The sequence below is a fragment of the Myodes glareolus genome, chromosome 6 (genome assembly GCF_982192425.1).
Source record: "Myodes glareolus chromosome 6, mMyoGla1.1, whole genome shotgun sequence".
Lineage (NCBI taxonomy): Eukaryota > Metazoa > Chordata > Mammalia > Rodentia > Cricetidae > Myodes > Myodes glareolus.
The window spans coordinates 37,508,701-37,525,828 of NC_142031.1; positions in this window are offsets into that span (position 1 = coordinate 37,508,701).

Genomic DNA, 17,128 nt, shown 5'->3' on the forward strand with positions numbered 1-17,128 from the left:
TCTCTCCTATCGCTTTGCCTTGGTGAAAGTCTGCGTCTCTCTCCCTCTACCTTCCAGCGTCACTTCAAAGTTTGCCTGCTCTCTCACTTCAGGATAACATCATCCAAGTTCAATTATTTGGAGAAAAAGACCAACAGACAAGAGTTTCAAGATGAAAGGCCTGAATACACCCAGTAAATACCCACCTGCTTCCTCTCTGGGAGGAAACATTTTCTCAGATTGCTAGACTTCTTTCTAAATGGGGAGAATATGTGTAGTTCTTTTCCCATGTCCTGAAAATTATTGATAGAAAAAAACATAATAAAATACATAAAATGACTTTGTTTGGGGAAGCTGACAAACTAAATGAGAAACACCCATTCTAGTGTTTAAAAATTGTGGTTGTCTCAAAATAAGATGCTACTTACCATCCTGAAGAGGTAAATCATTATTATGAGTCACATAAACATAATAGGTTTATAAATATTTCTATAATCTTTAATGAAAGAACTTGGCAGATATCATGACAAGTCAAAAGAGAGGCCAGAGATGCTTACATAGATGTTATATATTTATGACTTGTACATATACATGCAGAATATAAATAAACATATCACACAGAGAAAAAGACAAAGGAGGGAGATGCACAAACTTGCCAAAATTCCTAGGAGACAAATTGCTTCATAGCAAACTATAATTTACCATTTTAGTGACAATTTTCTGGTATATTTGAGAATACATTCATACCTTAAGGTAAATGAACTTCACCTTAATAAGCTAATATGAGAAAATTAAATGAACTTTAAAGCGAAATATCAGTGATTTTTTTCTAAATTTCTGTGTACACTATTTCATTAACATTATAATGCTGCTTACTTTTCTGCTTATTAGAGTATGTTTTGAAAATTTTTGGGTTTACCTATTCACATTCATTAGTGGATCTTTACTACTACTTTATAATCTAGTAAGCTGTCAATATAGCAGAAAGTCAAATGTATCAGCCAGACAAGCACTATTGCCACCAAATACCATGTCCGCATGATAAACAGCAAGGGAGGCCCGGAATCTCTTCTATTTGACAGTCTTCTTCTGGAAATCATCTGATCGGTTTTGCAAGCTGCTCTTCCTTGTGATGTAGATGAGGATTTAGAAAGAATTATGGTTTTGAAAATATACTGTAGTAGGGCCCCATAAACTAGGAAACAGTCAGATTGATATTTTGCTCCTATGTCCTTGTGCACTGAAAAATTGCTCATGTCATGGAACACCAAGTCCAGTTCAATTCCTTTCTCTTTAGATCTCTCAAAATCATTCCACTACATCCCACCTCCAGTGACCTCCTAGACAATCAGACATAATTTTCCCTCCCAATTGTTTACTTTTATTATATGATTATTTCATATATCATATAATGTGATTTGATCCATTCTTAATTTCTTCCTTCAAAGTCCTCCACCGAGTCCCCTAACACTTTTGCCTCCCAACTTTACATACTCTACAAAACCACCAGATAACAACAACAAAACTGAGTCTACCTAATCATGCCTTTACTTGCCTGGATGTACGGCTAGCCTCTCATGGGCCATATCCCTGGAAGAAACAATAGCTCCATAGTAAATGACTCCATGAGTACCTCTACTCTCCATGCTGAGATTTAGGCTGGTTTGGGTCTGGTTCAGTCTTGTGGTGTATGACGCCACAGTCACCGTGAAATCATGAGTTCAATGGCACCATCATGTCCCACAAAAAGCTTTTGAATTCTGCCTTATCTTATAGATGACTAATGAAACTATGTATTTCACCTGATTAATATGGAAAGAAGTGCACTGATAAAAGTTTGTTAAATTTCTTTCTTTTTCTATGCCACCTGAACTTTGATCTGATCTTAGTCTGAGTGATATGACAAGTCCTCCTAAAAACATGTTGACCTGAGGTTGAAATGTTCCCAAATAAGCTGCTTGATCATGTGACAGCTACTCAAGCCCAGTTCGAAGCCTTGCTCAGTGCCATCCACAAAACAAAATTTTTCTTTTTTTCAGATTTTGATGGTTGAAAATACTTGTTGTATTGTTGTTTTGGTTCTCCTTCATAGAATTGTATTGAATTGATTCTGTCTTGACAAGGTCCACATTTTGTTTATTTGGCATCTCATAGATTGATTCATAGCAGACACTGGGTTGATATTCTCTGTCTGTCTCTTTTTCATCCTTTGGTTCTCCAAATTCCCTCTTCAGTTTTTCATGTTTTTTATTCATTTTCCAGGAGTTTTTTTTTTTAACTCAAACTTGCAAGATACTTTTTATTTTCCAGATATCTGAGGCCAGCACTATCTTATTATACATTTTAAAATATGACATTTATAATAGTTTTCTCGAAGGTATTATATTTAATTTAGGACAACACAGTTGACATTTACACTATGAAACTGAGGATAGCTAAAAAGTATGCTAAAATATTTCACATATGAAGTAATTTTATCTTTAAATTTAAACATAGAAAAAGTAGAAACAACAGGAAGTTTCTTCATTTCTAGAGGAAGATAACAGGAAGCAAAGTATTTTTAATAAACTTAGATTCAAGCAAACTTAATTATGTAAATTATATTTATGTACAAATGTTTGTGTATTGCTGCGAGCCTTGCTCCAGATGGGTTCAATGACCTGGGACAGATGTGTGAAGTTGGCCCAACAAAGAAACTGTGACCACCTGTTGTTCAAACAAGAGGCCCTGAATAGCCTGGGCTGTTTTTATTTATACAGTTTCAATGGTTTGCATGAGCAGTTTTTTTTTGAAAGTAATTTTATTAAATTATAAAACTTTCCATTTCCGTCCCTCTTCCCAACATTCTCCCACTCCCCCCACTACCTCTCCTCCTCCCTCTTCGTCCCTTAGGGCAGTCAGGGTTTCCTGCCCTGTGGGAAGTTCAAGTTCCTCCCCCCTCCCTCCAGGTCCAGGAAGGTGAGTATCCAAACAGACTGGATCCCCAAACTCCAGTATATGCAGAGGAAACAAGTCCCAGTGTCATAGTCAATGGCTTTTCAGAAAGACTTCGGGCCAGCCACAGTCAGAGAATCCGGCCACATTCCGAGAATCTGGTTATATCACGTCCTCGTTCAGTCCCAGTCCAACTGGCCTTGGTAAACTCTCATTAGATCAGTCCCCTTGTATCAGTGGGTGATCGCATCCCTCTCAGTCCTGATTTCCTTTTTCATGTTCTTCCTCCTTCTGCTCCACATTTGGACCTTGGCGGGCTCAGTTTGCCAGCGTGTGTGTGTGTCTTTTAGTTTCTGGATTACAACTAAGAATAAAAGGACACCTTTGATCAATATCATTAATCCATTGCTCAGAGTAGGTGCTGATTTTATATGCAATTTAAGTGATCCAGAAACCTTCTCCTAATGTCTATTTGGTAAGTAAATTGAATGATGAGGAATTTTCACAAACCTACTCTGAGTCTAGATTCTATAACATAATTTGTGTTGCTTTGGGGAAATCCCTTGTTCCGTTTATCCCTAATTATCCTGTCTATACCTGATAATACTAATGGGCCTCAGATGGTTGTTGTATATTTAATGAGATGTAGACAACTTTGTTTTAAAGTGCATAAATCATAGTGTCTATTCTCTCTATTACTCTACATTCTGTCTATTACTCTCATTAAAACTGCTAATTGTGGTTATAGCAGTTTCAGGCAATGCTTATATGCCTTCTTATGAAGGCACTGAAATATTTTTTTATTAATCTACTAAGTTTATTTACATGTAAAACAGATTTTTAAATTAATTGGTTCAATTAAAGAGAAGACTAGTAAAAGTCGTCTGGAAACAAACAAGTCAAATATTTTCTCAATATTGGCACTTTCCTGTTGGGGAAATTATAAAATAAATATATGATTCACAAGAAACAACAGCTAATCAATAAGGAAAAAGATGGTAAGGATGAGGCTGCCAAGGGTTCTGTGTGGACTACTTTCTCATTGAGAAGTGGTGAAGAGTTTTGAGAAGGTGCTGGATTATGTAGAGTTTGGAAAAGATGCCAGGGAAGGTAGAGTAGGATATGGAAGGAGCCATCAGCGTTCCAAAAATGTTGCTTGTGCATTGGTGTCAAGGCAGGGTTCTAATTCCAGCTAATAAATTTGTGCAGAAATCATAGGTGATTTTCTTAAACCCAAAGAATGTAAAGTTTCTGCAGTTCCTTTGTCTTCAATTCCATTTTCTGAAGTCACTTTGGTGGTTGTAGCTGCCAGGTGAATCAGGTCTGCAAGCAACACAGAAAGACTTTATGAGAGTAATGTTTGACTAGCTGTTGTTGTTGTCAAAACAGTGAAAATTGTGGTTATTTGATGTTGTGGTTTGAATGAAAATGGTCCTTATAGGCTCATAATTTGAATGCTTATTCATGAAGGGATGGAACTGTTATAGAAAGATTAGGTTTGGGAGGTGTTGCCTTGTTGGAGACGTGTTACTGAGTGTAGACTTTGAGGTTTCAAAAGCCTACACCAAACCCAGTGTCTCCTTCTCTCTACTTGCTTCTTGTAGAACAGTATGCAAAATGTATACAAAATCCTGAGCTACTGCTGCAGCACCACGCCTGTTTACTGCCATAGTAATAATATACTAATCCTCTAAAACTGTTACTAAGCCACCCAATATACACTTTCTTTCAACAGTACCAGGGTGTCTCTTCTCAGTGATATAACAGTAACAAAACACTTGAACACCCCATAAAAGCCATGTTTGCCTTGCAAAATGAGACGATGTTTGAACATTTGGCTGTAATATTATTAGAGCTTAATATTCAGGTTGGAAAACAAAGTATTTCTGATCTATACATCCCCTTTAACTAGTACCTCTGATTATAGCGATGCTTATACACTGCTGATGGTAATGATCATGGAACTGAAGGAGATTATTAAATTATGAAGAGATATTCTATTGATATAAATTTGGATCTCAGAAATCAGAAACACATATGATATATAAAAGACTAATTGGAAAAAGTGGGGGAAATTCCCTTGCCACTTAAGACACCCATTGATGAATAACAGATAATTGTCTTCCTTATGCCTCCTAGTCTCTCCTCCATAATAACCTCTTACTTTGATGCTTAGAGATGATGACTAATAGGGAGTCAAGGAGACAAGTGAACTTTCATATGTATGTATATATACATCATCATTCTCCATAAGGAAAGATCATAGCTTACGTATTATACTACTGGAGATTTCAGTCATTTATAGGCATTTAGGCAAATGAAAGATTGATATTAATTTAGCCTTTAATGACTTTCTAAACAACATATTTTTATATATAAAATTTTATATTTATATTTAAAAATATAAAATTTTAATAATATTTTCTTCTCTCCATAAAGATGATTCTCTTAATGCTTTTCAAGATGTTTTGAATATGGTTTAGAAAAAAATATGATTTTGAAAAAAAAGACTGAAGACAATAGATTAGATGGTAAGGGAATTTCCAAAATAAAACAGAAATTTTCAGGTGTTGCAGAAGGATTGTGTGCATCAAAAGAACAAATAGATAATTTACTCTTGCAAACAATGACTTGTAAATGTAATCCTAAATGTGTTACGAAAATAAATTTCATGGCTGTCAGGTGTAATTGGGCAATGGGCTCTGGTTGATATGAAAATCAAAATTAAGTTACTTTCAGATGGTGTTGAACAAAGACGAATACTAACCCATTTCTGATCTATGAAGAAATATGTCCACAATCAAGTGCCCCTATAGTACCCCTATCCAAAATGCAAAAAAAAAGAAAAAAAATAGAAACAAGGGAAAGGAAATAAAAAACCATACATAATATTCTTTACACATAACTAGCTAATAGTTTTGAGAATTTTGCACACACCACATATTTCTCTCATTCAAATTCAGTTTTAAGCAGAGAATTCACATTTGAAATATAAGTAAATGAAGAGGAGTAAGTGAAAGATAAAGGTTATATTCAACTGTAGACTCTAAATAGACACATCAGCAAAATTTGGGCTTGCTTAAGAATTCCTTCTGTGGCTGTATTGACTGGAAATTGTCAGACAGGCCATGCAGCACTGGTACTCCACAACACTGATATAAATGAAGTCCATGAATGTGCCTCATCATCTTCTTTTACGGTTCTTCTTAATCATGGTCAGGATATGTGTTTTGTTGTTGGCAGTCTATGTGTTTCTACTTCTTCTGCACTGAATTCATATCTTCATTTTGACAAAACATTCCCTTTGTAACATCTGTTCCTTCCTTCTCCCATCCCTTCTACCCCTGTTGATTTTTCTCAATCATTTTTCTTGATACTCCTTTAATTCCTGCTTTTCTATTCTTCTTTCTCTTGACCTTTTGTCTTATCCCCCTCCTTACCCAATTTCTTTCTTCCTTCTTTCTAGCTACTTTGATTTTTCACGAAAACAGTTCAAAATTTTGGTCTGCATGAATGTATAAGATTGCATCAAGATTGCCTGCAATAGTTTAGTGGATTTAAAAACCATGGTACTGATGTGGGATTTCCCTTTATGTGATGTTATTACCATTAATGAATAAAGAAAACTGCCTTGGCCTATTGACAGGACAGAACAGAGCTAGGTGTGGAAAACTAAGCTGAATGCTGGTAGTAAGAAAGGCAGAGTCAAAGAGAAGCCATGGAGCCTCTGCCAGAGTCAGTTATGCTGAAACATTACCAGGTAAGCTGCTGCTATGTGGTGATACACAGATTAATGGAGATGGGTTAAATTAATATGTAAGAGTTAGCCATTAAGTAGCTACAGCTAAAGAGCCAAGCAATAATTTAAATAATACAGTTTCTGTGTGGTTATTTTGGTTCTTGGTGACCAGAACAAACAAGGGGCTCCTTGGTTATTTTGGTTCTGGGCAGACAGGATGAATAAGTGGCCCCCTCCTACATGATACACTTAAACAAAATAAATGTGTTATCAAATGTGAAATACATGTGTGAAAATAGGGTATGTTGTCAAATGTAAGAAGCTAATCTTAAAAAACTACTTGTTGTGTGTTTCCAACTGCATAATATTATGAAATGATAAATTTATGAAGAAATGAAAAGATCAGTAAAGATAGTTTCCAGGAATTAAGGAAGTAACCATGGGAAAAAAAACAAGTATAAGGCCCAAACTACACCCTTTGTCTATTACGGAGGATGCATCCCATTATAGGTTTGTCCAAATAAGATTGAATCCTTGAACAGCTGACAAGGGAAGATCATGGTTGTCAGTGTTGATCCTGGTCTGAATGCTGAGAATGAAGATGGAGTGATGAATCGCACATAGAACATGGGACTATGTATCTGCATCTCTTTTTAGTTTTCTAGAAACCTGAAACCACTCTAGAAAAGCCTTCCAATGAAGGAGGTCAAACCAAAGGTCTGCTGCCTGATCATCCAGCTCTGACATTAGATTCCACTCACAGCCCTAGAAGAGAGTTTTAAATAACTTCTGAATGAGAGGACCAATATTGTATGTTTATACTTAGAGAAAATAGCAGAGTTTTTTGAATTTGCACAAAAGAAGAAAATATGATTGGCTGTTATTGGGATTCATAGAGATGGGATGATATGTAGAGCATTGCTTATTGAAAACAGAGTTTCTGTTGAAATCATTAAAATTTGCATATATGTATGAAACTTTCAAAAAATGATTTTTAGATAACTCGCTACTTTCTGGGTATGGTGATATTTACCATTAATTCCTGTATGTAGGAGGCAGAGATAGACAGATCTCTTTGAATTTGAATTTAGCATGCTCTACAAACTGGAATTCAGACCAGCCACGGCCATATGGGGAAACCCTGTATCAAGCAAACAACAAAGAAACAAATAAAATTTCATAAGGAAAAAAATGTGAACAGTTTGTCAAAAGTATGTCAGGGTAGTACTCAGCCTCAAGTGGACGTCTATACAACTACCAAGGTTCAAGGAGTATCATAGCAGAAATGGCAGGAAGACTGTAAGAATGAGGCCAAGAAGTAGTAGAGCAGAATTTTCTTCTAGACATGACAGAATTACTGTACACATGAATTCAACTGTGGTTGTCTACACAAGACCTGAACAAGATCAAGTCTATCAAGGAAAGTGGCAGACTCAATGAGCCCTCCATCTCTAAATAAAGATCCATTTACAATTAATGACTTCAGGGGGAGGGAGAGTCAGTTTTCTCTAAGAGTGTGCTCCTCGTAGATTGACTATCTTCCAATGAATAGCCCCACAGTCAGGAGATATAGACATCATAGGCTACATTTAGTGTTTTTTTTTTAAGAGATTGTATGGTGTGGAAAGTTCTTCCGTATATGGCTTGCTTTTATTGGTTAATGAATAACGACGTTGCCTTAATCTGTAATAGGGTAGAGTAGAGCTAGGCAGGGAGAACTAAACTGAATGCTGAGAGAAAGAAGACAGAGTCCCTAGATGGCTTGGAGCCACCAAAGGAGAAAGATGCAAGCTGCCAGTTGGAACCTTGCTGATAGGGCATGAGCCTTGTAGTAAAATATAAATATAAAATTATAGAAATGGGTTAATTTGAGAGATGAGAGTGAGCTAGGAATATGCATAAGCTAATAGGCCAAGCAGTGTTGTAATTAATATAGTTTCTGCGTGATTATTTTGGTTTGGGCCAGGAACAAACAAGCACCCTCCCACAACAATGGTAGATCTGACAGAAGTCAGGAAAAATAACAACAGGTAGATATGATCAAAATAATTTTATTAAATTTGAAAGCAATTAATAATATATTATAGTAAAATAATTTTTAAATAAATTATATAATATGCAATGATGACTTGTTCAATCTTGTGATTATGATAAATACCATGATAATTACACCCCTTACAATAGAAAATTGTGTATATACATATGTATGTATGCATATATATATATATGTTTGTGTGTGTATGTATGTGTATATCTCAATAAATAATTCTGAATGAAATTACGATTTACCAAAAGATATTCTGATGAAAATTTCCTGTAAACAGTAACATATGTTAAGACTTCTAACCATCTCCTAGGTGAGATCATTAACCTTGGAATCCCGCTTTCCATTGCTCTCTGGTGCTTTCAGGGAATCATTACCCTGCATTCATTTGGCCATGTTTCATGTGGCATATGCATCACACCAGAAGCAGACGTTAATAATACATTTTGTGTGCTTACTCTTTACCACAATCACTGCTCTGGCTATGCGTGAGCAAAATGCTAAAATGATTGCATTTGTAAATCCAACACCAAATTTGCTTTCTTTCTGGCTAAGGAAACATCTGTGCAGCACTGGCTCTTGGTTAGATGGAACTATCAGGGAGGGCAGAAGGTGATTCCTTTACTGCTAGTTTCTTTATAAGTTATCGGGAACAAATATCATCTTTGACCAAGTCTTTTTTTCAGCTTACAATGGATGGTTTGTTGAAAGCGTTCTAGAAACGGAACCTACCTAGAAATTAAGAAGTAAGTATTCCATTGCAGACTTTTGTACAGTATGATAAATGCAGAAAGAGATTTGCCTCTCTTCCCCTTAATGGCCTTTTTGCTAAACTAGGATTTGATTTAGATTTGTGACCAATAAAAAGTATTAAGAAAGGAAATAATTTTAAGCATGATAAAACAATAGTGTACTTTTTCTACATGAAAATTCTCAATATTTTCCCTTTACCCATAATTCATCAGAGAACAACCAGTATATTTAGTGATACTTGTTTAGTTTCTGTGTATGTATATGTGCAAGTCCCAGTACACACACAGACTTCAGAAGAGAGCCCTTTACCCATAATTCATCAGAGAACAACCAGTATATTTAGTGATACTTGTTTAGTTTCTGTGTATGTATATGTGCAAGTCCCAGTACACACACAGACTTCAGAAGAGAGCGCCAGCCTTCTGCCTTGTCTGAGGAAGGGTCTTTGCCTCCTGCTGTGAATGCCAGACTAGTTGACTAGTGAGCTTCCAGGAATTCTCTCTGCCACTCATCTCCTCTCACAATGGAAGGACAGTTGTGTGCTATAGTAAGGGGATTTATATATGCTCTGGGGATTCAAAGTCCCATTGTTCTCCTTATCTGACAAACACTTTACATGCCAAGATGTTTTCCCTGCCCAAACTTCAGTGGGCTTTTAACTAAGTAGCAGCCATAGATCTCAAATGAAAGATCTGACTTTCTACCTCAAAATTACTCCCATTACACAGGTTGCACACGTCTGAAATATGAGTTCAACAACGAACTGACACAGGTACTTCAAAATATACTTTGTTTTTAGTCATATACTTTGGTTTTAGTCTTTTATGACTTACAGGTGAAAGATACCTCCATCTTGCTTCTTTCTAACACTTTTGTGCTTGAGGATATTCTACAAAATAGAATCATGAACTAACGTCCAACTTTTAAACTTTTATTTTAGTATCATTAAACATTATTGCTGTGTTGGCAGTTTACTGTGTGCTATCCTGAGATCTAAAAGTAATGATGACTAAGAGCAATTTCTTTATTGTTGGATATATGTTGAGTGCAATTATATGACATCAGCAGGACAGATTGTGAAAAGCATCCTAAAATCTTAAATAGATAGATGTAATTGATAAGCTATTTTAAAAGCCTAAACATAAAATTGTTTTGTTTCTAAATTGATAACAATCTTGCATTTATTAAACTAGTTTCCTAACTATTTGTCTCAAGGAGATATTAATTTTACCAATGCACCAGTCTTTTTACGTAGGTTTTAAATTGTGTATAAAATTGAAGAATTTTCAAGTGCAATTATTACAACATGATTTCTTTTGGCTTTCAGGGGAAAGTGCAATTTTGGACATTTTGTTTTTTCTCCTCTATTCCAGGAAGAATTTTGACCCTGTACTCTGTGGTGAAAGCCTTTTAAAAACTAGGTGAAAGCATTTCCAGAGTTCAGAGTGCTAACCATTACACAATGGAACCAGAGCTTGGAAATGATTTTATTTCATGGCCCACTTACTGTTGAAGCTTTAACATTTAATCCTTGCTTTTCTCACCAGACTCTACCTAAAGGCACACCCCAAACCACCTTCTTTTTGTAGTGGTCCTAAAAGCTAACAGAGTCAGGTAGAAGCTTATGTGGACCCAAAGGGAAAGCAAGTGTGAACTTTATATGGGGAGAAGTAAATGTCTTTATTCCAATCTGGTTTTGCACACACACACATATACAAACATACACACATATATACAAACATACACATATACTTGCACATACACATACACAGAACATATACACATGCATATACATATACCAACACACATACACATGTACAGATATCCACACATATACAAATACAAGCATACATAAACAAACACATACACACATATACAAAAACACACATGCATACAGACACACACATATATAAATATGAACACATGCTTATGCATATATACTTATATATAATTACTGTATCTTCTCTGCACACTTTCTCTGTATGCTTTGTGGTATTCTGGATTTTCTGGATTTGAGGGGTGATAACATTTTTCCACATTAAGAAGAATTCAATTATTACATGTAAGGTTTTTGTTAAGTGTGTTTATTTTTTCAAAAAACTGTTACAGTTGCATATTTTGTAGGCAAAAAATAAATAAATGAAACATATTTTCAAGTTCTTGCAAACTATGTGTAGAGAGAAACTATGACTGCAGAGTTAAAGTTGTCACCACGTCTGTGCCTTCCACTTTCACTGGCAGCCATGCCTCCATGTGCACATTTCATAGAGAAAATGGATTGAATTCTGTATATAAGAAAATTCAGGTTTTATACAAAAGATATTCTTGTCCCGATTATGAATCTGTAATAGATGACAGGCAGAGTATAGCCTGTTATCACATCAATATATTTAGAATCACTTCAATTTTTATATTGGGATAGGTTTGCTGGAATTGAGGATAGGTTTGCTTTCTCTAAAATAATAGATGTTTAAAGATAATACGAGCAGATTCAGACATGACTAACTTCCAGTAGTCAGAAATACGAGCACAGACAAAGCATTGTGATACAAAAGACTTCCCAGAATACCCTGCACTAGTTTTGTGTTATCTGCTGCTGGGCAAGGGGCCTGATTGTAAGTGTGGTTTGTATACACTTTGAGATTCCATTTGAGAAAATTAATTTTTCTTTTGAAAATGGTAATCAATTAGAGATAGCATCCAGGGTAGGCATGGGTCTTGTGTCTACTTCTCCTTTCAGAACTGGGACCCCATCTGGCTTGGACCTGTGCTAAGCGTGTGCTTGTTCCACGGTCTCTGTGAATTTCTACGGGCATTATCCCTGTAGCATCAGAAAGCTTATTTCCATGGCGTCCTCCATCCCTTCTTTCTCCACCGCCTCTTCTGCAGAGTTACCTGTTTGCTAAGTGGAGAGGTTTTTCTTGTTAATCTTATAGATCTTTTGCTCATCTATTATGGTTTGTTTTTACTTCTTTACTCTCTGTGTGAATGTGTGTGTCTCATTGTCTGCACATGTTTCTTGTACTTTGTCTTTGGCTCTTTTTACTACTTTGTTTTGTTGTATCTTGGTTTATTCACTTTTGTTTCATTTTATATTTTGTGATTGTTGCTGTTATTATAAATGTCTGTTTGTATTCTAATGATAGAGAGAAGAAAGGGTATGGATTTGGGTGGATGGGGAAGTATGGAGGAGCTGGGGAGTGAAAACTATAATCAGAACACATTGTATGAAAAGAAAATAATACTTTAAATTTTTAAAAAGCGAAAGAAACAGGAACCTATCCAGCTTCAAAATAGGAATTTGGAAACATGTTATTGAAAAAAACCCTCCTAGAGAAGTCGAAAGTCACTAGACAGCCAAGACAGAATGTTTTTCATGGAATGTTTCCTGTATGATTCTGCTTTGGACATCAGTTTACTCCTGAGACTGATTAAGAATTCAGATGTTCAAAGTCACTTTCTTTATTTTAACTTTAATGTGAATATATCCAAAACCTGTTGAAGACACAGGTGATAGGTGAAGAGGGGAAAAAAGAAAAAAACAAAGGAGAGTGGAGAAAAGGGGCAAGGGAGAGTGGTAAGAAGTCTTTGTCCCACAGTGGGACAGAGGCCTGCCTGTGGATAGAGTGGAGACAGATATGGCACATAGGCAAAAAGCACTTTATGAAGGTAAAATGGGAAACACCGTGTTAGTCTGAGGTGGTTTTTCTATTTTAAATTTTAATTTTACTTAAACATGTTAATTAGGTAAGCCAAAGAGGTCCTTTGAACACCAGACTTCAGTACATAGATAGTAGAACATTGGTAGCCTGCCTCAGGAGGAGGGATTGGCCAACTAAGGGAATATAGGAATATACCTTGGGAGCTAGCTTCAGGAATATAATCTAATGAAATTTAGCAAAGCAGAAAAAATGGGGGAGAAGGTCAAAGCCTGCCAGAGCCACTTGCTTACCTGGGTTAGGGTCCATTCAATAACCAACTTAAAGAAACTGATGAAGACATTTTAGAGAATGATTCTTTGTGTATATGGTACATTTATTTTTTTTGTGTGTATAAAAACAGATGTGTGGGCCTGATGCATGTGCATTTGCACACAGGTGCGCGTGCGTGCGCACGTGTGTGTGTGTGTGTGTGTGTCTGTGTGTGTGTGTGTGTGAAGATCATGGGTTAAGATCTGATGTCCTACTCTCTATTTAATGAAGCAGGATCTTTGACTGAACTTTATGTTTACAATGCAACTAGTCTACCTAGTAATTCTGAGCATATATAATACAATATTTAATATTAAATACATTGTAACATAAGAATATGACACAGCAATAATTTCCCAGAACCAAAACTCCAAACCATTATAATAATAATATTATTTTTTCTTTTAAGATTCTTACATTCTGGATGTGAAATTGCCACATAATGGTTACAGTATTTTGAAAGGTAGTTACTATATGAAACAGGGATCAGATATTTTTTAAATCATCACCTTCTTTGCCTAATATTGTTCCTTAACACTGTTAAGAGAAAATCAAATCTTATCCTTAACTTGTAAAATATTAAGCAAGAGCCAAATCATTTCTGTGAGTGAAAAACCTTCCACCCTCCTCAGTCCCCTTTCTACCTAGAGGAACCTAAGAAATCTGTCTCAGTCATTTGACAAGAAATTCAAAATTCAAAATTTCATTTTCTTCACCTAGGAAACGAGGGTTTTATAAAATGACCCAAAGTTAATTAATCTCGATGGAAATTAAAGTAGTAAGTAGAAGTCAGCATTGTAATGCCAAATTCTAAGAGGTTGGCTACTGTCCAGAGGATTTTATTAATAGATACTCTATGTTGATGGTTCCAATCTTAAGGACAGAAACATCACTTCCTGAGTTTAAGAAAGATGTAATTGGTGTCAATGAAGTCTTCTTGGCTCAGGGCATGACCTAATTTGCCCTAGTCTTGGAAGAGCAGGTACTGGTCCTTGGTGAATTGGTCTAAGTTGAGTTGCAGGAAGGAGAATCTTCTTCCTAACATAACAGCCCTGTCTACAAACCAAAGTCTCCTACTTATTAGTGTGCTGTGACTGTATCATAATAATACATAGAAATTAAGTGGATCAAGTCCAAAAGTAATTCTAAGACTTGTGAAATGGCCCAGCAGATAAAGGCAATTGCCACTGAGTTGAATAACATGACTTCCATTTCAAGACCCAATGGTGGAAGAAAAAAATGGACTAACTGAAGATGCTCACAGCCTTCCACAAAAAAGACAGAATAAGACAATATCCCAACAGTACAATTAGACCTACACTGTGTGGTGGTATTATAATCCTCTTATACCTCTTTCTGGCTACCATTGATTTTTATTGGCAAGACTTAGAAATTCCTTGGCTGGCACATGCAACAGATCAATCTGTCAAATGATGTGTGTCTGTCTTCAGTCCCTCTTCCTAGGAGGACACTTGTCATACTGTACTGCTCATACAACTCCAGCAAGATTTCAGCAGCATAAATCATGGCTGATTACTCTCCAATTGCTCAATTTCCAAACAAGATCACATTCCAAGGGACTTGAGGCTTAAAACTTCAACATATTTTTTTTAAGACTTACACATCAGCCGATAATATATCTCTTAAATCAACGTAAACTAGATTAATCTGTAATTGCAAACCCAAAGATATATTCAATCTGTAATGTCAAATATTAGTGTTCAGCTCACACTTACAACAATATTCCATTTTTAGTTACTCGGGATCCAAAGTAGTTGCAACAGTGGCCATCTCAAAAGCTGTGGTCATTGTAACATGGGAAACAGGAAACATTCAGAATCTCACAGGGAGTCATTTAATATCCATAGGCCCAAGAGAACCAGACAAAGTGTACTGCTTTCCATAAAAAGGCAACAGAATGATTATTCAGAATGATTTCACTTGAAAAGAACAAAATCTGGCTAACTTAAGTATAAATGTTTAAGTGTTTTTAGTTTTTATCTTATTTAAATTTTCAGAAAGGGTCTCATGTATCCCAAGCTGACTTCAAACTATCAAGCTGTAGATGATTTTGCACTTCAGATACTTATGCCTCCACCTCCCCAGTTCACAAATCTATCTATCTATCTATCTATCTATCTATCTATCTATCTATCTATCTATCTATCTACCTATCTATCTATCTATCTATCTATCTATCTATCTATCTATCTATCTATCTATCTATCACCTATTATCTAACTGTCGTCTATTTACAGTCTATTTACATCTATCTATTTATTTATCTATCATCTTTTTACCAATCCTCTTTATCCATTCCTAGATCTGCATTCACAGGTCTAGAGTTATTAAATCCATCACAGTTGATTGAGGTACCATCATTATCTCGTGCTCCTCCTGACATAATCCTAGAAGCTGAGGACAAAGTCATCCTGACTGAATTCTGATTATGAGCACAGAATGGGTAAATTAATAAATTTCTCTAGAATAAGAAGAAACTTATGAAAGTGGCCATCTTGAAGCTTCAGATATTAGCACAACCTTACATCCAATAGATGGAGATGTGTTTGAAAAGATTTTCCTCAATTTGAAATTTTGAGACTAAGAAATGCGTAAAATTTATATTGGTCTTCAGTTGGTTTCTGTGCTTCTTCTAGTGCATTAAAAAATGATTTAAAATTAATAGCAATAAATTATTCTAGTTAAGTGACATTTTACTAGGCATATTGTCATCTGCATATCCTGATACTATTTCTTTAAAAATGATGATTAAAGTAGGGATAATAAAATTTTATTCCTTGAATATTATTATTATTATTATTATTATGAAGATGATTATCCTCCTCATCATCATTATTGTCTCATGTTTGTCTGTGTATCACATGTTTGTCTAGTGCCCACAAAGGCTAGACAATCCCCTGTGAATGGAGTACCAATTATACAATTATTACAATTACAATAATTTATTAATTATGTACTGGTGATTAAACCTGGGTCCACCACTGGAAGAACAGAAAGTCCTCTTAACCACAGAGTTATCTCACTAACCCTTCACCTGTGTTTTAAATATCAATATGTATAAAAACTACAGATAGTAAATGAAACCTGAGTTTCCTGATGCAAATCAGCGCATTTTCCACTCTCCCTTTTGTCTCTTCCTCTTCTGCTTTTGACCAGGTTTATACAAATACATGCGCTGAAAAAAGTTTCAAGGGGTCAATTAAATTGATTGTGTAGTTAATCTTTAGATGTCCCCTAAGCCTAGTCACAATTAAAACTGCTCATTATTAGAGATAAGAGAACTGCAAGGAAATAAACTCTAGTAAGCACATTTTTTTGAATGTTAAGAGTAGATAACAAATAGGTAAAACAAAGTTTAAAATATATCTGACTCAATAAGATTTTTAATTTGAATGTTTTTTTTTATTTTTAAAGGTAAATATATATGGTAATCTGGGGTATGAATAGTCACTAAGCCATATAAAGAATCCCAGCATTTTCGCAAAAATATCACGGTTAGCACAATCACTCAAGGGTGACTGCCCAAATTTGATTGCTCAGAACTGCAAGGAAAGCAGCTGCTACTCCAAGGAGATTTCTACCATGCTGGGCTCTCCAGGCATTTGGAAAACATTAAAAATAAAATGAATCCAACTTGAAATATTTGTAATTCATGAAAGGTTGATGAGCAGGTCTCAGTGCTGGCAT